The sequence below is a fragment of the Lygodium microphyllum genome, chromosome 30, assembly GCF_053477565.2.
Source record: "Lygodium microphyllum isolate KBCC chromosome 30, Lygodium_microphyllum_v1.1.10, whole genome shotgun sequence".
In the NCBI taxonomy this organism is placed as follows: domain Eukaryota; kingdom Viridiplantae; phylum Streptophyta; class Polypodiopsida; order Schizaeales; family Lygodiaceae; genus Lygodium; species Lygodium microphyllum.
This window is the reverse complement of record NC_141164.1, coordinates 35,460,193-35,485,466: the sequence shown is the minus strand read 5'-3', so window position 1 is coordinate 35,485,466 and position 25,274 is coordinate 35,460,193.

Genomic DNA, 25,274 nt, shown 5'->3' with positions numbered 1-25,274 from the left:
ATGAAATACATCGGACAGGTATTTTTTTTTCCCATCCTGCATAGACAAATGAATTTTTCCAATCTGCACAATAGGATGTGCAGTATCATCACCAGTCTCCACAAATCTTAGTTTTTCCATTTTCCTTGCATCCTCCATCCATTCTGCATGACCTGTCATGTGGTTTGATGCACCTAAGTCAACATACCATACATCATTGCTTTCTTCTGCACTTGTCACAGAATTGTTCATGTGCTGCACCATAAACAAATGCTCATTTCTATCATCACCCTGTCTACTAGAAGATGCATAATTCCCTTGTTGCAATTTTCCATTCATGATGTCATTCTGCTTTTTATAGCAATCTTTAGCCATATGATCCATTTTACCACAATAGTAGCATTCAACATTATTGTTTGCATTTTGGCCTCTTTGCCATCCACCACAACCTCTTTGGCTCCCCCTGCCTCTAGAGTTACCACGTCCTCTTCCATAGGACTGGTTTTCTTGAGTTTGCTGCATATTCTAATTTCTACCACGGTCTCCAGATCGGCCTCCTCTACCTCTGCCTCTACCTCTTCCAGCATTTGAGTAGAAGATAGCTTCTTTTGAAGTTCCTCCTGAAGAAGATGCACCACCATTTCTCTGCTCCTCAAAAATTAGAAGAGTAATCAACTCCTCAAAATCAAGAAATCTTTCACGGACGGAAATGGATGTTCGGAACTGTGCATAATCCTTTCTTAGACCATTCAAGGTCACAGAAACTAAATCATCATCTTCCACTGGCGACCCAATGGAAGCAAGTGCATTTGCAATCTTCTTCACTTTCATGTGGTAGTCACTGATGCTCATGCTTTCTCTTTGCACATTGTGCGACTCTTGCTTGAGCTGTATTTTCCTGGCTTGCATATTTGTGCTATACATTTTTACAACGTATCCCATGCCTCCTTTGGCGTACTTGCATCTTGAATATGCACAATCATAGAGTCTGAAATGCTGATAGACAGCCAGTACATAACTTTCTTGGCTCTCTCATGCCATGCTTTAAATGCCTGCATTTGCTATTGATTGGGAACATCAAGAAGAATTGGTTCTTCTTCATTTCCTGCAACGAATTCCCAATATCCTTTTTCCATAAGGAAATTCGTCATTCTGAACTTCCATGCTTGGAAGTTGTTATTGTCAAGCTTTTCAGTGAAAATCTGTGAAAGAGAATCAGATGCCATTACAGAATACTGCAAAAAAATTTGTCACTGCAAAGAACACAGCTTTAGCCTCACAAGGGAAAATCTACAAAACTGACGAAAGTGGTATTTGACCACACAGTCACTTCCTAGTGACGATTTTGCATCAACAGGCAACAAGGATGATTCTGTAACTCCTAATGTCTCTGTGCACAGGCATATGATGCAATTTCTACAGTAACTTTTCACCAACCTGTAGAACAGTGGTCGCACAGCATTAAACATGGCCTTTTCCTGAGTGCGTGCAGAAAACTTCTGCCTCCAAAACAGGCCCCGAAATGGCCTCAAATCAAAAAAATAGAGCAACCAAGGGCTAAAGCCCTTGCCCGTAGCATATACTGCCCTCTTGCTACACCACGAAGGGCGTCTCAATCTGAGACAATGCACTCTTGCACTTCCCGGCTGTGAGACCTGCAGAGACTTGCTCCCAAAACAGAAAAATGAAAGCAACACTGGTCCGACTCTTACCAGAACACCGCGAACTTGGTTTGCTTTCTTGAGCTCCTTACCACAAACAAGGCTCTGATACCATGTCAAGATTGTGGAAGAGAAGGAAGGAGTCTCACTTGTAGCTTTCTTGCTTGCACAATGGGGGAATACACACAAAGGTGGAGGCTGAAAACAGTTTTCCTCTTCTTAGTTTGTGTAAGCCAAAAGAACTCATATACAAAGAAATAGAAGAACCCTATATATGGGTCTCAAACCAAACTCAACTAACTAAGGTGGCATACTAACTGAGCCACAAACTAGAGTAGATAAGGATAGCTGTCATCTCGCTATTATTCATGGGCGGTGTACCAACCGCATCTGCAGCTAACAAGTCGATGACATAAATGCACAATGATCAGCTTGGCATATCACGAGTGGAGCTTGAGATCTCAACACTCACTATATTAGATGAGCTCACAAAAGTATCGGATTTGCTTCTCTTGTAGGAAGAGCTAAACGAGAAGCATATCATTTTTGAAGCAAAGAAAGAACTTCTATTTTCATTAAAAGTTGACCCCTCCTCTCCATTGTGGCAAAAAAGCCAAGGAATGAATAATAATTCTTGTTAGCTATTGGCTATTTGTATTTTTCATCATTAATAGCCATTGCATATTTTTTTGGATAAATATAATATATTTTACTTTGTCCATATAAATAAATATTTATTGAATAAATGTGTAATTTATGTAAGTTTGATGATAATGTATTGCATGTTAATGATACATTTGTGTACATTAACATAATGCAATTTAATTATATCAATGTGTAGCATATATATTCACATTAGACATAGATGATAATGTAACTCGTATTTGTCTCTATTACTACTGTTGATGTGCATATACGTTAAATAAAAAATAAGTGTCATGCATTTCAAGAAACAAAACAAGATAACTTTACTTAAACTAATTGAATTGAGTATACATTGCATTATATATATATGTATATATATATATAGAGAGAGAGAGATGTTATAGAGTATACAAAATATCCTAGCTTTCCAAGTATGATGATGTTATAACACTTGTGAAAAAACCTATGGAGGAGTTCCCTTTCCGTGTGTTGTCGAAGCGAAACGATCAAGTTCATGTCTTTATCTATGATTATGATACACTTTGCATGGATGGCTCCTAGATGTGTATCATCGAATAGGTCAATGAGAAATCCTTCTAGAACTATTTGTAGGGTCTCTATGGCTACAATCTATATATATAGCAATGGGCCATCAGCTACTTGTACCCAAGATGCACAATGAAGTTGAGAGTGAATGATAAGAGAAAAAACTTAATTCATATTTTGTAATAACTCTGATTCCTAAATAAACGTGTTCTTCGCATGAACCTCCTCTTGATAGGAGGTCATGAGGATAGTTAATTGGATAATGGCAAATTTTTTTAATTCCCTCCTTTCCCCCCAACCGACTGTCGTGTTGGGGGAGAGGGAGGGAAAGCGGGATGATTAAGCATCCCTGTTGGGTGCCATGGAGGGAGCGAAGGCATGCGGGATGTCGCGTGGGGGAGGGAGGATCCCCCTCCCCTCACCTATATAAGTGGTATTGGAGATAGCTAGGGAAATTCCCCACGTCGTCATTGCTGTAGGCTGGAGAAAGGAGCTGAGACCCTGATGTCGCTGCCATTGAGAGGTCGAGCCTTGCATCCCTCTCATTTTCCATTCTCCTTGAACCAAGTGCAGCGTGAATCCACTTTGGACCTGGCGTTTCTGCGTAAAGTAGTTCACTCAGGTTCGACACTAGTTGCCGTTAGGAAATGACCAATAGGAAAAACCCTAATTCAGGTCGGTCCTAAGTGGAAACGGTTGTAATACTTCCACTACGTGGTAGATACAAAAACTCCTAGATCACAAACCCCGTAACATTCCATGGGAGTTCCGAGCGGAGCTTTCTAGACATCCTTTCCGATGGACTACTAAGAAGTGTCCTGAAGATAATAGGTGGACACGTTACAGTTGGTATCAGAGCCAACCAACGAAGGATTTATTTTTAAGAAGTCTTAATAAAAATTAAGTAAAGCAAATGTTACGATCCGAACATTTCCTTACTTTCGATGCTGTCTTGCAGAATTACGAAGCATGGAATAGGTTCTTAGTGTTCCGCGTCATGTTTATGACTGCGATGCATTCCCCGGATTATCAACAAAGGGTTGGGATGATGAACATCCTAGAGCGTATCTATAACCCATTGCCTTTGTACATAGAACGAAGATGGACAGGTACCTCAGGAATCTACTATATAGCTGCCCATCGATTTGCATACCTACAGACACAACCTAAAGAGGATCAAGTGGTTGGAAGACTTGAAAGTCATGAAGCTATTCATTTTTGTGGAAGCTCACGCAAAGTCAACTTTACATATTTGAGGTCGGAGTGTTAAGCTGAACTCATATATATATGAGAAAGTGACCCGTGTAATCCCCGCCGACAGGATCAAGGTGTTGGGGCGCCATGAGAAGAATGGGTTCCAAAGGAAAGGATATCCTGATCTTCCAACGACTTATCGATTCCTGAAGATCCATGACCCGAAACCATACTATTATCCAGTTCCTGTAGATAAATGTAATACAATACTATTCTCCCCAAACTAAATGTAAACAATTGCCCTATCATCGCAAAAAATTTTGTATTACGAAAGGGCTATGCCCATATAAAAACAATAGGACTTCTTTTTATCAATGTCTGTTTTGTCGATGAGAATTGATAAAAAGTTAAGAGGTTAGGATTCTTGGTTGATAGTTGAATTGGAAATGAAATATAAATCACAGCGTTTATCGTGTAATAACGTTAAGAAAACTCTATCCTGGCATAACCCTAGGTACAGAATCCCAGTTCGCCTCCTACTTCAAGTACTGTTATAATCCAGGAGAAGAAGTTTCTTCTCAAGTAGATTAAGCCGCCCAAATTTGGCGGGAGAGACAGGTCCGTCCAAGCAGATGCTGAAATTTGGATTGAGTCCATGGAGGATTACTTTGAAGCAGTTTTGGTACTGTACCCACCAACCAGGCTATGCTCGCTAAGCTGAAGCTCAACGGTAGTGAAGCCAGGCTTTGGTAGAAGAAATGGTGCAGAGATCAAGGGATCGCGAAAGGATCCGCTACCTGGGAGAAGCTAAAGAAAGCTGTGCAGGGAAGATACTTACCACTTGCATATCGCACGCAGAAAATGAATGAGTTCTATGAGCTAAAATAGCTGGGACTCACTCTTGACACATACTACTCCAAATTTGTCTCACTTCTTAAGTATGCGCCACAAATGGACATGACATAGCAGATGTCAAAATTTTGTGCTGGTTTAAACCCGCCAGTACATACCTGTCTCGAATCTATGCGCCCATTGGATCTATAGGACACACTCATTGGAGCTGCCCCTATAATTGAGGAGATGCAAGCTAGACCAAAAGGTAAAAAAACTTGGTCTTATAATGACCTGAACAGAGGAGCATTCAGGCCTCAAATGAAGAGAGTTCAAGGTCAAAATCAGGCCCAAAGAAAGAAAGCAAGGACTAATAATGTCAATAACTTTGTCCCTACTCAAAGCAATTGCCGAAACCTCCATTGTTTTCACTACAATGAGCCCCGCCATTTCAAGAGGCAATGTCCCAAGCTTGGAGGAGGATATCGCCAAGCACCTTTCCAAGGAACTAGCCGTGGTCAGGGAGCCGCTACCCAAAGCAGAGGAAGAACCGCCTGCATTGCCAATAGGCAGATGTACAAAGAAGAAGATCCGACCATGGAAGCGGAGTTTGAAAGGGCGACAATCCATGCCGCTCTTCACAAGAAAGGGCCGAATCGCCAGTTCTCCGTGATTTAGACACCGTCGAACTATCAAGGTAAATGTTTCAAGACCTTGATTGATTATGGCAGTACACATTTCTTTATCTCACCAGCTTGTGCAAAAAGATTAGGAATAACCATAGTAGAAGCACATATTTTGCTTGTGGAATTGGCAAATGGTCGTGAGGTTACTTATACCAGGCAAACTGCTAAGGTGGAATTCCTTCTGGGAGGAAAGACGACTTGGGTCAAATTCAGAGTCATGAATTTAGGCATCCATGAGTGTCTACTTCGAATGGATTGGGTTAAACCTAATAACGTCCACATTCATTGTGGAAAGGGCCAAATTTCCTTTCAAAACTTTGACCGGGAATTGATTGAATAAGCCAAACATCTCGAATTATAAAGGGAGTCAGAAAGGGACTACCTATCTACTTGATTAAGCTCAATAAGTTACATCAGAAGCAAGAGTCTAGTGAAGGACCTTCTTGGCTAAAGGAATACGCAGACGTATTTCCTGAAGAGTTGACAGAACTCCCACCTCAAAGAGAAGTGGATCATGAAATTAAGCTAGTACCAGGAGCTACGCCAATTGCGAAGAGACCCTATAGAATGTCTATCCATGAAGCAATTGAGCTGAAGGAACAACTCAAGCAACTACTAGATCATGGCTACATCCGTCCTAGCAGCTCACCATGGGGCTCCAATACTGTTCCAGAAAAAGAAAGATTGAACACTTCGACTATGTATTGATTACAGAGGGTTGAATCAATCAACTGTCAAGAACAAGTACCCTATTCCTAGAATAGATGAGCTTCTTGATCATCTTCAGGGTGCGAAGATCTTCTCCAAGATTGATCTCAGGTCTGTTTACTATCAGATAAGGATCAAGGAAGAAGATATCCCAAAACGGCCTTCAACACAAGATATGGGCACTTTGAGTTCCTAGTTATGTCATTCAAGCTTACGAATGCGCCTGCCACCTTCAACAGGTTAATGCAGGATATCTTTAGGCCATATCTTGATGACTTCGTGCTCGTCTTCTTCGATGACACTTAGTCTATTCCAAATAGGAGGAAGATCATGAGACCGTACTTCGGATTGTCCTTGTGACAATGAGGTCACATAAGCTGTACGCTAAGATGAAGAAATGTGCATTCTTCAAGCGTCAGATTGAATATCTGGGATTCGTCGTATCAGTGGAAGGAATCTCAGTAGACCCAACCAAAGTCAGAGATGTGCTAGAATGGCCAATACCAACAGCTGTTAAAGAAATACGCAGTTTCCTTGGATTGACAGGATGGAATAGGGTCTTCATAAAATATTATGCCTTGATTTCAGTACCTTTGACGGACTTACTGAAGAAGCAAACATCCATTACATGGTCAACTCCCGAACAAACCAACTTTGATAGATTGAAGCAAAGTTTGGTATCAGCACCTATCCTAAAACTTCCAGATCTCAATAAGGAGTTCAAGGTAGTAACTGATGCTAGCATACTTGCCTTAGGATGTGTGCTCATGTAGGAAGGTCATCCTGTAGCATACTCTTCAAGGAAACTGAAGAGTCATGAGAAGAATTATGCTACCCATGACCTGGAATTGTTAGTTGTCATCCATGCTCTAAAGCTTTAGAGACACTACCTGTTGGGTAACAAGTTTACTCTAGTGACTAATCATAAGAGTCTCAAGTGGATCTTTACCCAGAACGAGCTCAACATGAGGCAACGTTGGTGGATTGAAGTGTTGGAGGAGTATGACTTTGAAATCAAGTACCGACCAAGAGAAGAAAATGTAGTTGCCGATGCACTTAGTCGCAAGGCATTCCTTAATTCTCTAATCTTGCAAAATCCATCAACAGCTAGATCTCTAGCCACAAAGGTGTCCATGCCAAACAACCCAATACTTGAGTTAGCTAGAGAGGAAGCATGCCATGATCCAGCCTATCAAAAGATGCTAAGGTAAATCTTTATCAAGGATCAGGATCAAAATCTACAGGCTAAGTATCATAAATTCTCTATCAATAGTGGATCTGTCTACTATAGGACGAGAGTATGTATACCGGCAAGCCAATCAATTAAGAAGAAGATATTATGGGAAGCTCATGATTCCCCTTTCTTAAGACATCCTGGTTATGCCAAGACTCTCAATGCAGTTAGGAAGAGCTACCATTAAGATAGGCTTAAAGGCGACGTTCTCAAATATGTCACCGAGTGTTTGTCTTGTCAATGTATCAAAGCCGAACATGTCAAGATGCTAGGGAAATTGCAACCACTTGACATTCCCCAAATGAAATGGGAATTCATCAGTATGGACTTTGTTGTTGGCCTACCCCAAGTTTAGGGGGGATACAACTCCATCATGGTTGTGGTTGACATGCTTACTAAGGTTGCACACCTTATTCCAATAAAGACAAACTATAAAGCCTCAAATATTGCAAGATTGTTTATCAAGGAGATATTCCAGCTACATGGGTTACCTAGAAGAATCATGAGTGATCATGATTCTCTCTTCATATCACATTTTTGGAGAGCTATCTTTGAATCCATTGGGACTCAACTCTGTTTTAGCACCGCCTACCATCCCCAAACAGATAGCCAAACAGAGCGAGTCAATCAAGTTATCGAGGATATACTTAGGGCACATTGCTGTCGTGAGCCAAAAAGGTGGATTCAATACTTGCCTTTGGTTGAATTTTCCTACAATGATTCTTACCAACAAAGCATTCAGATGACCCCTTTCCAAGCATTGTATGGTCATGACTGTCGAAGTCCCCTAAACTTCTCAGATCCAACCTTGAGGGTTGAAGCTTCAAGGCAGATGTTGAAAGAGATGGATGACCAAATAAAGTCAATAAGACAGGACATCCAAGGCCCCAAGGATAGACAGAAGGCATATGCAAATTTGAAGCGTCAAGATAGAATCTTCGAGGAAGGAGACATAGTCTTCATTTGCGTACGCCCAAAGAAGAGTTCTTTATCCTTAGGAGATTGCAAAAACCTAAATTCAAGGTATTGTGGACCGTACAAGATCCTCAAGTGCCTAGGACCTAATGCTTATAGACTGCAAATCCCTGAGCACCTAAAGGTTCATAATGTATTCCATATCAACCTATTAAAGAAGTATGTACCAAATCCTAACCATGTACTTGATGACCAACAAGTTGTAATGCGTAGTCAAGGAGTCCTTGAACTATGGCCTGACATGATCTTAGATGTTAGGGAGAGACAACTGAGATCTAGAACCTTGAGAGAATGCCTCGTCTAGTGGAAAGATTATCCCAAGGAGGATGCCACTTGGATAGATGAAAGCACTCTCAACCATCAATATCCCCAGTTTATCTCGAGATGAGGGCATCTCGATTCTTCCAAGGGGGAGAGAATGTAATATCTCTGATTCCTAAATAAATGTGTTCTTCGCATGAACCTCCTCTTAATAGGAGGTCATGAGGATAATTAATTGGATAATGGAAAATTTTTTTAATTCCCTCCTTTCCCCCCAGCCGGTTGTTGTGTTGGGGGGGAGGGAGGGAAGGCACGATGATTAAGCATCCCTGATGGGTGCCATGGAGGGGGCGAAGGCATGCGGGATACTACGTGGGGGAGGGAGGATCCCCCTCCCCTCACCTATATAAGTGGTATTGGAGATAGCCAGGGAAAATCCCTGCGTCGTCACTGCCATAGGCTAGAGGGGGAAGGCTAGAGAAAGGAGCCAAGACCCTATTGTTGCTGCCATTGAGAGGTCAAGCCTTGCATCCCTCTCGTTTCCCATTCTCCTTGAACCAAGTGCAGCACGAATCCGCTTTGGATTTGGCGTTTCTAAGTAAGTAGTTCGCTCGGGTTCGACGCTAGTTGCCGTTAGGAAATGACCAATAGGAAAAACCCTAATTTAGGTCGGTCCTAAGTGGGAACAGCCGGAATACTTCCGCTATGTGGCAGACGCGGAAAGTCCTAGATCGCAAACCCCGTAACATTCCATGGGAGTGCCGGGCGGAGCTTTCTAGACATCCTTTCTGATGGACTGCTAAGATGTGACTTGAAGATAACAGGTGGACACGTTACATAATTTTAGAAGAGTATAATAGTTTTGGATAATTGGGATATAGTCACATGTCTAGTGGACAAGGAGAACACTATTTCACAAAGATAGTACTATAATTTATATTCATCCCATTAAAACGAATACATCTTTCACTACTTGAATATTTCTTACAAGTTGGAAGTCCTTTAGAGTTACAATAATGCACTTCATATATATTACACAATGTTTAGTATTAGTCATCAAGCTTACCAAAAAAGCTTCTATAGTACACTGTAGAGTATGAAGACATTCTTTTGTGAAGCAATTGGGTCTACCCTAACCTTGTGCCCAAAACCATCTCCTACTTTCTCTATGATCAAGGTCTTGCACAATCTCACAAACAAGTCTCACCTTTGGAATGACAAGATCAAAAGAGTGATGGTCTATTATGCGTGGCTTCTAGTTGCATTTTGTGTGGGGATACTAAGGAGGGCCCCTCTTAGGGCGGCCTGATGAAACTAGGTTATGTTGAGAAGGGGGTGGTCCATTTGTAGGTAGTGAAGTATCAATGTCTAAGACTATATTTGAGCTAGTAGATACTCCATGAAGTTGAATAGGATATGAGGCTCTAAGGGAAAGCTTCTTGGTGGATATCTTAGGCCTAGCTATCTTTCCTACAAAGCAAGAGATTTGAAACCTCAACGAATAAGATAGAAAGTGAAACCCTTTTATAAAGTGCTTAAACTTTAAGACTCATTCACATAGATGCACTTTCTCTTTCTCTCTTAAATAATGAAATACACTCACACTGAACACTCTCTTCATCTTACTATCTTAGCACTTTTTGAACCTAACCACTTGGTATACTCCTCTTTGGTACTTGAGATATCATAACATGCTCTTTTAGTGACACGAAGTGATTTAATGACGTCTGCAGGCTGATTCATCAGCACTTTCATTTGTTCTCTTCTGTGAGAGTTGAGTTTCATCTACTACTATGATCTTGTACCACTAAGATAGCAAGTGGATCAATGGATTGCTAGAATTCATCCCTCCACCATGATTGGTTTTTTATTGGTATTTAGCACATGCTATCCAATATGAATTTTCCATCCCTTACATGGACCAAACTCGGATACTTTCCCTTTTTGCAAAGTATATCCAATGCATCTCAAGAATATGCTACCAAGGTACATATTACACATGAGTAAAAATACACTCAATCATTTATACAATTCATATACTTTTGAAATATTGACTTAATGCGTACTATGTAATATGTGAGAGAACTTTTGCCCCATGATTCCATCATAATTTTGTAGAAGCTATGCATCGCATCAATAAACTCTTGCTCATCTCCATTATTAAACTTTATCTTGCGAGCCAATTTATTGGGACTAATCTAAACATTGGCTTTGATTAACCTTGTCTTACCTCCATTACTTCGATCAATAATTGCAAAATGTAACTTTTTCCGCCCATCGTAATCTTGTGGCCTACAAACTGTGACATTCCCTTCCTTATTGATGGGTGCTAAAAGAAACTTCCTAGCCTTCGCTCCACCAAAATATTTTTTTTTTTGCAAGTTATCATTTTCTCCTAATCTTTTCTCATCTTTTTGAATCGTTACTTGATGTTTATGTAGCCCACTTTTTGATACTATCACTTTCTCCACATTCCTATATGTTGCAATGGCTTCTTTTTCTAGTTGCATTCTATGAGCAAACATTGAAAATGAAGCACCACAACTCCTTTTTCAATATAAAATTTGGTTGAAAGGGTTCTTGAATAAGGAGAGAGAAGGAATCTAAGAAAATCCTTTGTGGATTATATAAAAAAGGCAAAATGAGATTGCAAAAGGAGAGAGAGAAGAGGATTATCTTACTATTCTTCTCTCCTCATTTTCTTGTTTTAAGGAGGAGAGAGAGGGGTAATCGAAGGCCCATTTCTAAGTTTACTTTTTCCTAATGTGGATGAGGATGAGTAACTATGGAGGTGCAATCATGTATGTTCATTAGGCTTGTAGAGAAGACTTTGCCAAAAAGATATCCTCTCAATGTTGTAGGTTCATTTAGGTGGAGTGAATTGTATTAGTGGACACACCAATACACCATTTTCCCATAGTCATGGCTAAAATACTATGCTATTGGATCATATTGTGAGCTATAAGGAGGTTATGTATATTTTTCTGTAGGAGCACTAACCTTTGTTCCAATTGTCTATTGATTTTGGATATGTTGTGATTAGCGACAAGGAGTTGGGAGTTCTTGCATGTGCTAGGGGCTTAGGTAGTGCTCTATATCTATTTTCTTTTTAGCATCACAACATTCTTAAACAAACTTTTTTTCAAATTTGTTTAACCAACTCAAATATTGGAATGATTGATTTTCCATCATGAAATATAAGTTCAGAATCTCCACGTAAATTTTACCATAACAATGTGAGGGTTTAAAGATATATATGAAAAGAGTCTATTTACTTATATATACTAACCTAATCACTTTTCTTGATAAATTTAGTAAACCCTTCTATATCACCTGAAGCCCTTAAACTTCTACATAGTTATTTTGTGCCATTACTATGATCTAGATTTTTCCCATTCTTCAATATAGGAGGTTATTATGTTTTCAAGTTACTAACAAAATAATAATATTAAGGCTTGTGAGCAGCTAGTAAGTCTTTTTATTCCCTAGGAAACTCTAATATTAAGGCTTGTGAACAACTAGTAAGTATTTTTATTCCCTAGGCTTGTGAACAACATAATAATACTAAGGCTTGTGAACAACTAGTAAGTCTTTTTACTCCCTAGGCAACTCTAAGTCTTTGTGGAAAAACCACATTGAATGCAAATGTCAAGGATTTTTTCAATTATATCCTAAATTATTTGAACTTTCCAAAATTATAAAATAATTTGAAATGCCACACTCTCCACTATCAAAATTCATAAATACTTTTCTATCACACAAAACCCCTAGACTTCTACATAGTTATATTGTGATGCCTCTAACACACGCTATGGATGGTTTGTTATAGATTCACCCTCAAGATATTACATATTATAATAAACATGTCAATGAAAAAGAAGATGTAGTTTTTATTCATAAAATTTAATATTATTGCTATATTGGGCTAGATCGGGGTAGTAATTCGAAAACTTTCTATAATATTATAGTTGACATGACAATGAAGAATAAGGTGTAGTGCTTGTTCATAGACTTACTATCTCTATATTGGGATAAATATAGCTAGTAATTTGGTGATAACTTTCCATATTACAATAAAGGGAAAAAAATCCCCTATTAATGTATAATTGATACTGTTCCCTAAGAAGACTATAAGCCTATCCGTAGTAGTAAGTATTTTTACTACAAGGAAATGGAAGCATAGCAACAATTACTTTTGACATGATTAGGCGGTATTGCCATAGCAACAATTGTTTTCAATGCGATTAGGTGGTGTGGCTATTAGGGTCTCTAAAACTAATAGCGATACATATAGCAACGCTAATAGCGATGCTAATAGTGACGACGTTTTGGAAAAAAAAATCACTAAAATCTAAGTGTGGCATTTTTACAAGTTTGTAAATGAGCAAGTGTGAGATAGAAAAAGAGAGAGGAAGAGAGCTCAAAGAAAGGGAGGTTCAAAGAGAGAGAGAGAGAGAGAGAGAGAGAGAGAGAGAGAGAGAGAGAGAGAGAGAGAGAGAGAGAGAGAGAGAGAGAGAGAGAGCCACTGCCATCGCCATCCACCCACACGAAGAGGGAGGAGACATGTATAAAGCAGAAAGAGGGAACAAAGAAGAAGAAGAACAAGAAGGGAAGTGCGAAGGGATTCTTATTTAAGCTTTGAGGTAAGTGCATTCTCTCTTCTCTCTTTGTTTTTCTCTTTTCTTCACTTCTCTCTTTCTTTTTGTTGATGAAGAGATATATAGAGAACAAGGGAGGGAGAGACCTCAAAGCAAGGGAGGTTGAGAGAGAGAGAGAGAGAGAGAGAGAGAGAGAGAGAGAGAGAGAGGGAGGGAGGGAGGGAGGGAGGGAGAGAGAGATGTTGCCTCCACTACCATTGCCACCTTCATTCACGAAGAGAGAGGAGACAACTACAATGGAGAAGAAGGGAACCCATGAAGAAGGAGAAAAAGAAGGAGAGAAGCACGAAAGGATTCGTCTTCAAGCTTGGAGGTAAGTGTATTCTCTATTATCTATTTTCTTCGCTTCTCTCTTTTTTTTTTTACCAAGAGATGCATAGAGAGAGGGAGAGAGGGAGGAAGGAGGGGATAGTGAAATAAAGAGATGGAAGGAGAGAAAATGGGGAGGACAATACAAAGAGAGAGGAAGAGGGAGAGAGGGGAATAGATAAAGAGAAAAATAGAGAGAGGAAAGGAAAAGAGAGACAGAGAGAAGGGAGGGAAAGGGAGAGAGAAAAATAAAGGGAAGAAGGGAAAGTAGGGAGAGAGAAGGATAGAGAGAGAGAGAGGGAGGGAGGGAGGGAGGGAGGGAAAGAGGGAGAGCAACACACACACACACACACAGGGAGGGAGGGAGGGGCCCGAGACCTTGACATGGAGCCGCAACAAGAAATCATACTAAGATGGAATTGGGAGACTACCTGTGGATCCAAAGAAGCCAAAGAGTGAGCCAAACCATATTTGAAGTAGATGAGAGCTAAAAAAGTTCAAGAGCTAAAGAATGAAGTGAAGCTAATCAAAGAAGAACTAAGGAGCCAATAGAAGAAGAAGCAAGTGAAAAAAGAAGAAGAGTTCTTATTAGATGAAGATGACAAAGAAGAAAAGGTGGAGGATGAGTTCGGCCTAGAAATGAGTTCTCGTCTCCAATAAGAGAGCCGACTACTACTACATAGACTGCTTCCCTGAAGACTAAGTCTACCAGAAATACTACCCTGAAGATCAATACTTCTACAACAAATACCCTCCTGAGGGAGATGGATACTACTGCCCCGAAGATTTTCCCATCGACTACCACCTAGAGGGAGAATACCTCTACATTGACTACCCCTATCTTGAAGAATGCCAACCCAAAGGAGTCCAAGAAGAGGAAGAAATGATTGAGTATTATGTGAAGGGAGAAGGATGGAGAATGGATATGCATTCAAAGGTAGAAACTATTATAATGGAGTTAGGATACAAGAAAGAAGAAAAAGATAGGTGGACATGTCAGAAGGATGAACCCTTGCATCCACAAGTTGCAGCTCAAGAAATGGAGTTTGAGAAGGGGGAGGATGAGATTGATCTTGATCTTGGAACACCTCTGCCCATTGAGATTGAGGGTGAGGCTAGGTTGGTGCCCAAGATGCCTTTAATAAAGTGGATGATAAAGAAGTAGATGAACATATAGACTTAGAAGACGAGAATGGAAAGATGAAAGAAACTTGGACAAGGCATCTATGACATGAATCCAACACTTCTATTTTTAGATCCAAGTATACATGTCATCATCAAAATTATCCACCAATGAGTATGCACTAAAGCAAGAAGAGACAAAGAGTACTTCACCTCTGCTATCACTCTCTACGTTGACTTTCTCTATCTTGACATTGCTCTTCTTTGTAGAGCGACTATCCTTTTTCTCATCCTTGTTGTCATCACTCTTCTTACCTTGCCTTTCTCTTTCTTCCACTTGTAGAAATCATGCTTAAAGTGATCTTTCTTGCTCCAATGATGGCACTCTATATCTTTCCCACATGAGAAATACTGCATGCTTTATTTTCAAAATTTTCCTTGCCGAGACCTGCCTCTAGTGTGCAACACACTGGAAGACTTATTGGTTGCATTATTCTGTTGACTCAACTCTTCCATAAGCAAAGAACTCTCCATATTAGAGTATATAAGTAATGCAAATGTATCCCAACTTTCAAGAAAAGTGCATAGCAAGAAAGTGGCCTTGAACTCATCATTGATATTAAACTTCAAAGCAACTAGCTAGTTAAAAACTGAGTTGAATGCATTGAGGTGTACAGACATGGTAGTACGCTCCTTCATGTAGAGCATCAACTTCTTAGCCAGTAAACCTTGCTAGCAATATTTTTTTAATCATACAACTCCTCAAGTCTTGTGCACATAGCATAGGCAGAATCCAACTTCTCTATGTTGAACAATAAAGAGTCTACAAACTAAAAGCTCAATCATAGAGCATGCAAGCTCATCTAGAATATCCCAATCTTTTGCTATATTTCTACCGGCCATGTCCTCTTAGTTTAATAGCCTTGACCTATTTTTTCTACACCAAGATGTTGTAGCACTACTTTTGCCATATGGTAAAGTTATGTGTACCCTTGATATGTAGAAGGTTTCTACTATAACTGACAATGAGCTATCATTGCAGCCCAAAATGATAGGAAATGTCACCAAAGACAAGCCTAAATTGTCACACAACTAACCAAGAAGACATGCATAATCCAACCAGTAAGATATTTTCAAAATCTACTTTTTACTTTAATTATTGATCATATTCTAGCATAGCCAAGGCATTTAAAATCAATAGCATATATGAATGCATCACAAATAACATATGACAACTCAAGGCATAGATTATCTACAAATGGTACCTAGTTTTGATAGTGTACAACATCAAAAAATGTTTAAATAAAATTATCTATTTCAGCCCAGATATGAGGCACAAAGCATGTATAATCATTGCTTAAGAAAATGCTACTATGTCAATATCAAAACAGTAATAGAGAGCCTCACCGGAAGCATAAAACTCAACTAAAATGAATTATGCAAGAATATAACTTAAATCGAGCACTCTATAGCTCAATAGATTCCTTCTTTCAAGTGCTTTCCAATGATTGGTCACATCATATGGTTTTGAGAAACTTATGGGCATGTTATCCGTGTGCTACCTTTTTAGTCTTCAAAAAATGGGAATTAGGAGATTCCCAAACTCACTAATATTGTGTTTTATAGGTATGGTACCTCTAACCTGCAAATTTTTATAGCCAAAGACAATGTTGGCAAGCTCTAAACCAAGCTCAAAACACCCCCAAAGTCATCTCTAGATGTTTAACATTCATGGTATAAATGAATATAACATAGTAGCACCTGAGAGATAGCCTAAACACATTATGCATAACATAAACCTCTATCAAGTGTATTCATTCCTATGTATTACATCACATATATCTCTGTCAAAACAAAAAAATTGAAGCGCTTGAATCAGCCCAAAGACATCTCACAACCTAACCATAACATCCCCAAAGTATCAAGCACCAATCATAGCCATTTGAACATCAAATGAGTATAACCAAGGAGCATGAGCCATCAACACAAGGGGCTACCGAGTTTTACACAGCTTGTAGACTGTTCTTCACAGTCCAGAATTGAAGATATGGTGGTCACTCAACACTACAAGAATACACACATATAGCGACGACGATTTCCGATGCAAATTAGTGGTGTCACTATTTGCATTGCTATTTGCATTGCAAATGCAACATGATTGTGACATAAATGGTGATGCAAATAGCGATGGTACTTAGGTGAAAAAATGCGGGCCGAAACCCGAGCACATCATTTTGCGTGAACGAACGAAAGAGAGAGTGAAAGGGAGAGTAAAAGGGAGAGCGAACTCCATCTTGCATTTGAGAGGGAGAGGGAGAGAAAGAGAGAAACAGGGAGAAGGAAAGCTTCTCACCGCCACCTCCTTGCCATGAAGAGGATAAAGTGTACGCAGGGTGAAGAGGAGCCGTCGTTGTGAAGAGGAGCCATCGAATCCATCCTCAGGCCTTTGCGGTGAGTGCATTGTTCCCTCTTGCTTTGTTTTTGTTTTTTCTCCTTTTCTTTTTCTTGTTTTTGTTAAAAATCATATGTATTGAGAGAGAAAGAGAGGAAATGAGAGAGGGAGAGGAAGAGAGAAAAGGAAAGAAGAAATGAGAGAGAGAGAGGGAGAAAACATTAAACATAATAGGGAAAGAGAGAAAGAGAGGGAGAGGGAGGGAGGGAGAGAGAGAGAGAGGTTGTTGTTATTGTTGTTGTTTTATTTCTTTCTTTATTTTTTTCTTGTTTGTTGTTGTAGTGGTAGTGTTTTGTTATTGTCGTAGTTGTAGTAGTATAAGTAGTAGTAGTAGTAGTAGTTTTCTTGTTTATAGTAGTAGTTTTCTTTAAATTTTCTTGTTTATTGTTGTTTAGTTTTCTTGTTTGTTGTAGTAGTAGTAGTAGTAGTAGTAGTTTTTTCTTCTTTTCTTGTTTGTAGTAGTAGTAGTAGTAGTAGTAGTAGTAGTAGTTATTGTTTTTTCTTCTTTTCTTGTTTATTGTAGTGGTAGTGGTAGCGGTAGAGAGATATATATATATTTTGTTAAAGGAAATGAGAAAGTGAGAGGAAGAGAAAAATAAAAAATGAACGAGGGAGAGGGAATAAACATACAACATAATAAAGAAAGAGAAAAAGAGACAGAGATGGAAGGAGAGAAGAGAATGAATAGATAAAAAACAAAGAGAGGGTAAGATCTTGTTGTTTAACATCTTCTTTTTTTGTTTATAGTAGTAGTGGTGGTGGTGGTGGTGGTGGTAGTGCCGAGGTCTGGTACAATACCACGAGATGGGAAACACTACGACATACATTAATTTGTGCTTAAGGAAATGAGAAAGGGAGAGGAAGAGAAAAATAAAAAAGGAACGAGAGAGAGGGAACAAACATACAACATAATAAAGAAAGAGAAAAAGAGAGAGAGATGGAAGGAGAGAAGAGAATGAATAGATAAAAAACAATGAGAGGGTAAGCTCTTGTTCTTTAACATCTTCTTTTTTTATTTATAGTAGTAGTAGTGGTGGTGGTGGTGGTGGTGGTGATGGTGGTGGTGGCAAGGTCTGGTACAATACCACGAGATGGGAAACACTGCGACATACGTTCATTTGTGGGTGGGTGGAGACTTTACATACGTTAAGATATATGAATAAAGAATATGGGCGGTCATTATACACGAGTAGGCCCAAGGGCCTTTTACCCAACAACCTCCCACTAAAAGGACAATGGGCCAGGGAGTAAAAAAAAAAAACAAAACAAAAGAGACAAGGTGAGGAATCATGACATCTCACCCAACGCCCAATCGAAAAGTGAGCTATGCAATAAGTGTCAGGAACCTCCTCACAAGAAGAGTCAAGCATCCCTGAGTCCATGACATCCAGGAGATAAGTGATCCCATAGCTCTAGACAATAGAGCAATCCATGACTGCTTCCCATGAAGCAAGCAACACAACTCATAAGTGCACAGCTGTAAAGCATTAGAGTGGCACATAGCATCAACACAATGCATAAAAGACAATGGACAGCATATAGACTCTCCAAGGTCACTCATCGAAATAGGGCCAGCATCCCGGACACAAGTGAAACGGGGTCTCAAGATAGTATGCGGCCTCAAAAAAGCGGCAGACTGACATACAACTGTAGAATAAATCATAAAGCACACTGAACGCGCATCAAGAGGCCTGAGAGGTGTTTGCGTCTCATAAAAGACAGCATGATGGCTGCGTAGAACTTGCTGGGAATTTAAATCCCAAAACCTGTAAGCTATAAAGTCACCATCTCCATAACCAAGGTGAAGACATCTGCGTTACATAGGCTCATGTGGCATACTGACAGTGGCCTGGCAGCCAAATATCCTCAAGTGATCATAGGAGGGTCTCATACCACTCCATGCCTCATGTGGTGTAATATCATCCAAAGTTAAGCACAACGTCCTATTAACCAAGTAGACTGCCCTCATAAGGGTCTCAGCCCAAAAGCCATAAGACAATCCAATTGTGGTAAGCATAGCAACGACCTTCGCCTGTAAGGTCAAGCACATGCCATGAGAAATCCCATAATACCGAGAGCATAAGAAATCATTGCCATACTGCTGACAAGGGATCCATAAGCTAGGAGAGATAGCATAGCTTTCATAATCCATATGCAAGTACCTAGGCCTGCAACTAGTAGAATCCATAAACCTTTAAAGCATAGAAAGCATAGCAACATCATTCTCAATCTGTACCAAAGGGTAAGCCCAAACACGGTGGGTAGCATGATCCATGAAGGTCACAAAATATGACGCTCCACCAAGTGACTGAGAAGGCATAGGTCCATATACTACAACATGGACTAGATCTATAGGAGCATGCCTCACATGATCGCCATAAGCCAAAGAGGCTCTGCACGGACCATGAGTACAATGAGGGCAAGCAACATGGGGACAAGTAGGCAATAAGCCTATATCACATAAAGCATCCATCTCAGTATGTCATACATGGCCTAGGCAACAATGCCATAGCAATACATGTGGTATCTGCATAACTGCAACCATACAATCTCCTTTCAAGAGACATGCACTACATAATCACTGCCATATCTAGCACCTCTAGCCAATACCATGTAACCACAACGGATTTTCCATGAAGTATTCCCAAGAGAGACATAATATCTTGCACCATGCAACTGGCTGACAAATATCAAGCTCTTACTGAGCATAGGTATATGTAAGACATCACAGAGCATAAGAGAATACCCATTTGGAAAAGCCAAGTGTATATCCCCTGTACCAATAACATGACAATCCTTCTCAAGGCCCAAAGAAATACATCCGTCAACCTCCCTGTAAGAAGAGAACCAAGGTCTATAAGGAGTAACATGACAAGATGCCATACAATCTAAAAGCCAATCAAAGGTATAAACTGTATCACTGAGCAAGTAATCTGTAGGGTAACAGGATGCTAGCACTCTAGGCTCAGTTGCATCATCATGGATAACTACATGCACCATACCACTATCAACAGTGGTCTCACATACTGTATCACTAAATCTGCTCTCATGTCTAGTGCGACGTAATATTTTCTACTCTCTAATCCACTTAAAGCATTTATGCTTCACATGCCCTGTCTTTCCACAATGAAAGTAAATAGAACGTGTAAAACTTGTAGAAGAGAACAACTTCTCTGTAATAGCATGAGTAGGGCTGTCCAATACATCCATGGAGCTCAAAGGATCAGTGAAACTCTCATAAGAGAGAATAGACTCATCAAGAGGACTGGCTACATGACTAGAAGAGCTGGAAGTCGTCATAGCATATTGCAAAGGGGACTCATCCAAACCAAAAGGGGAGAACACAAAGGCATCAACCACGAATGCAAAAGCTCCCACAAAAAGCCTAGTAGACAAAAGCATGACATATCCAACCATAAAAGCATAAGCATGTCTCGAAGCCATAAATGCATAAGCATCCCTAAAACATAGGACTATACATAACTTTGCAGTGTCTCATACCATGTACTGACATACATGTCCAGCCAAGAGCAATAGGTGGCAAATAAACCTACAAGAACCAAGCTCCAATAAAAGCCCAAATATCTGTGTAAAATCATCCAGGTAAAAGGCTCTATAAAATACATAGCAGTAGACTATGTGCACACATGGATGTCCATAAAGATCAACTACTCCCTGATATACACGGGCAATAGCAGCCCAAGTAGCATAGATGCCATACAATAGAGAAGCAGGATGGCCATACCTATAAATCCCAAGCACTATCCAACTCCATTGATCAGTAAGTATCCCGCATATCAAATGCGAACGAGCAATCACAGAACAATAGGCAACTACCAAAACAAGGGAGCAGTTTACTACTCAGTACTTATAAGTGCATCTAGGTAATAGCCAAGATCCATAATCAAAGCATCAAATCCCATATAGCATCCAAATTCGTAACGAAAAAAGCCAAGTTGTAATGAAAAAAGCCAATTCAATGTCCAACTGCTCAAGGGAATACTCAAAGTCGAGACAAGCTCAAACAACTGCCATCCACCACAGCCAAAGCATAAAGCATTCACCAAAACATCATAACCCGTACTGGGTAGCCTAGGCATAAACCATGTCATAGATGAAATGCCACCTGCAAAGAAGTGACAGTCGAACCCAAATGAAGCTCTTATCTCAACTCAAAAGTATTCTAGAGCATAAACAAGATATGTGGCATAGTCCAAATACATCATGACATCATACTGAGTAGTCGGGAGCACCCCGTGACCAATAGGCATAACCCAATTGTAGCATAAATAGCTTTAGCTGTGAAGTTTCCAACGGCAAATAATAGTCCAAAATTGAGTAAAATAATACTCAAACCAAGCTCAAATCAAGTTCCAACTCATAGGTATACATTCACAGACGACATATAGGCACCGACCGGGCAAAATCGGGCATTAAATGCCTAGACCTATAAGCATAAAATTGAAGTAACATGCAGCTGCCTTGTTTTGGACAGATCTAGGACTATTCAAAATAGTCAATGGCTGAGCTAAATCAACTCCAAATTCCTTTCACATAAGAGGTATAACATCCACAAGTGATATGGTATCAATAGACATCAATAGAAGCATCACATAAGCCATAGACATACAAATACATACTGTCTCAAACCTAAAATCTATTGCAAAATATTCTATCATTAGAACTTGGAAAATCCAACATCACCATCACGTCCAGAGCGTGTCAAAACCCCAACTTAGACTTTTACCTTGCTTGAATCGGATTTCAAATGCCCGAGATATGACAGAAAGAGTGATTTTTGAGCCATTTTTACAAACAAGCGCAAATAAAATGTGAGCAAAGCAAGAGACGAAGAGAACAAGCTTCAATGATGGAAGCTATGGCTGCCTCTTCATGAAATCCTACTGTTCATGTCAAAGAATGGCTGAGAACTGAGTGAGAAGCAAGCTCTCATACCTCGTGTAGATGTCGGGGAAAGCTAGGAAGCGATCGCAAAGGACTTGCTTTGATACGAGTTGAAAGAGATACAAGAGATGCGGGAGAGAAGAGCACACACAATGCAGGTGCTCTCAACAATGTTATGACAGCCTTATTGCACTTTCATATATATATGAATAAAGAATATGGGCGGTCATTGTACATGGGTAGGCCCAAGGGCCTTTTATCCCAACAACATGGTGGGTAGCATGATCCTTGAAGGTCACAAAATAGGATGCTCCACCAAGTGGCTGAGAAGGCATAGGTCCATATACTGCAACATGGACTAGATCTAGAGGAGCATGTGTCACACGATTACCATAAACCAAAGAGGCTCTGCACGGACCATGAGTACAATTACAGCAAGTAGCATGGGGAAGAGGAGATAATAAGCCCATATCACATAAAGCATCCATCTCAGTGTGCCGTACATGGCCTAGGCGATAATGCCATAACAATGCATATGGTATCTGCATAACTATAACCATAGAATCTCCCACATAAGAGACATGCACTACATAATCACCACCATATCTAGCACCTCTGGCTAATACCAAGCAACCACAATGGATTTTCCATGAAGTATCCCTAAGAGAGATATAATATCTTGCACCATGCAACTGACTAAGAAAGATCTGGCTCTTACTGAGCATAGGTATATGCAAGACATCATGGAGCATAAGAGAAGACCCATTTGGCAAATCCAAGTGTATATCCTCTGTACTAATAACATGACAATCCTGCATAAGGCCCAAAGAAATACATCCACCAACCTCCCTATAAGAAGAGAACCAAGCTTTATGGGGAGTAATATGACAAGATGCCATACTGTCTAAAAGCCAATCAAAGGTATAGGCCGTATCACTTAACAAGTAGTCTAGAGGGTAACACAATGCCAGGAGACTAGGCTCAGCTACATCATCATGGGTAACTATATGCACCATACCACTATCAATAGTGATTTCACCTACTATATCACTAACCTTGCTCTCATGTCTAGTGCATCGCAATATTTTCTGCTCTTTAATCCTCTAGAAGCATTTACGCTTCACATGCCTTGTCTTTCCACAATGAAAGCAAACAAAACCTGTAAAACCTGTAGAAGAGGACAACTGCTTTGTAATAACATGAGTAAGGCTGTCCAATACATCCAAGAAAGTCAAAGAATCAGGGGAACTCTCATCAGAGAGAAAAGGCTCATCAAGATGACTATCTTTATGAGTAGAAGAGCAGGAAGTTGTCATAGCATGTTGCAAAGGGGACTCATCCAAACTAGAAGGGGAGAACACAAATGCATCAACCGCGGATGCAAAAGCTCCCACACAAACAAGCCTAGTAGACAAAAGGATGATATATCCAACCACTGTAGCTTGCAACCATAAAAGCATAAGCATACCTCAGAGCCATAAATGCATAAGCATCCTCGAAACATAGGAGTATACATAACTTTGCAGTGTCTCATACCATGTACTGACATACATGTCCAACCAAGAACGACAAGTGGCAAATAAACCTTAAGAATCAAGCTTCAATAAAAGGACAAATATCTATGTAAAAGCATCCATGTAAGAGGCTTTTTAAAATACGTAGCAGTAGACCATGTGCATACACAAGTGGCCATAAAGATCAACTACTCCCAGACATACACTGGCAATATCACCCCAGATAGCATAGATACCATACAACAGAGAAGTAGGACAGCCATAACTATAAATCCCAAGCATTATGCAACTCCACTAATAAGTAAGTATCTCGCATATCAAATGTAAACGAGCAATCATAGCTCAATAGGAAACTGCCAAAACAAGGGAGCAGTTCACTGCTCAATACCTGTAAGTGCATCTAGGTAATATCCAAGATCCATAATCAGAGCATCAAATCCCATATAGCATCCAAATTCGTAAGGGAAAAAGCCAAGTTGTAACAAAAAAAGCCAAGTCAGTGTCCAACCACTCAAGGGAATACTCAAATGAATGTCGAGACAAGCTCAAACAACTGCCATCCACCACAGCTAAAGCATAAAGCATTCACCAAGGCATCATAACCCATACTTGGTAGCCTAGACATAAACCATGTCATAGATGAAATGCTAGCTGCAAAGAAGTGACAGTCAAACCCAAATTTAGCTCTAATCTCAGCTCAAAAGCATTTTAGAGCATAAACAAGACGTGTGGCATAGTCCAAATACATCATGACATCATACTGAGTAGCCGAGAGCACCCCCTGACCAATAGGCATAACCCAACTGTAACATAAATAGCTTCAACCCTGAAGTTTCCAGTAGTAAATAATAGTCCAAAATTGAGTAAAATAATACTCAAACCAAGCTCAAATCAAGTGCCAACTCATAGGTATACATTCCCAGACGTGTAGGGCACCAACCGGGCATTATCGGGCATCAAATGCCAAGACCTGTAAGCATAAAATTGAAGTAATAGGCGGCTGCCCTATTTTGGACAGATCTAGGACTATTCAAACTAGTCAATGGCTGAGCTAAATCAACTCCAAATGCCTCTCACATAAGAGGCATAACATCCAGAAGTGATTTGGTATCAATAGACATTAGTAGAAGCATCCCAATATAAGCCATAGGCATACAAATATATACTGTCTCAAACTTGAAATCTGTTGTAGGATATTCTTCATTAGAACATGGAAAATCCAACATCAACATCACGTACGGAGCGTGCCAAAACCCTAACTTAGACTCTTACCTTGCTTGAATCGGGTTTCAAATGCCCAATATATGAGAAAAAGAGTGATTTTTGAGCCATTTTTGCAAACAAACACAAATAAAATGTGAACATGTTGTTGTACTTGAGGGGCCAAATCAGGGTGGGTAGGGGATAAGCAAGAGCCCAATGAAGACCTACGATAGGCCTACACAAGCCTAGGACAAGTCCAAGAAAGAGGCGAAGAGAACAAGCTTCAATGATGGAAGCTATGGCTGCCTCTTCATGAAACCCTGATGTTCATATCAAAGAATGGCTGAAAACTAAGTGAGAAGCAAGCTCTCATACCTCGTGTAGATGTTGG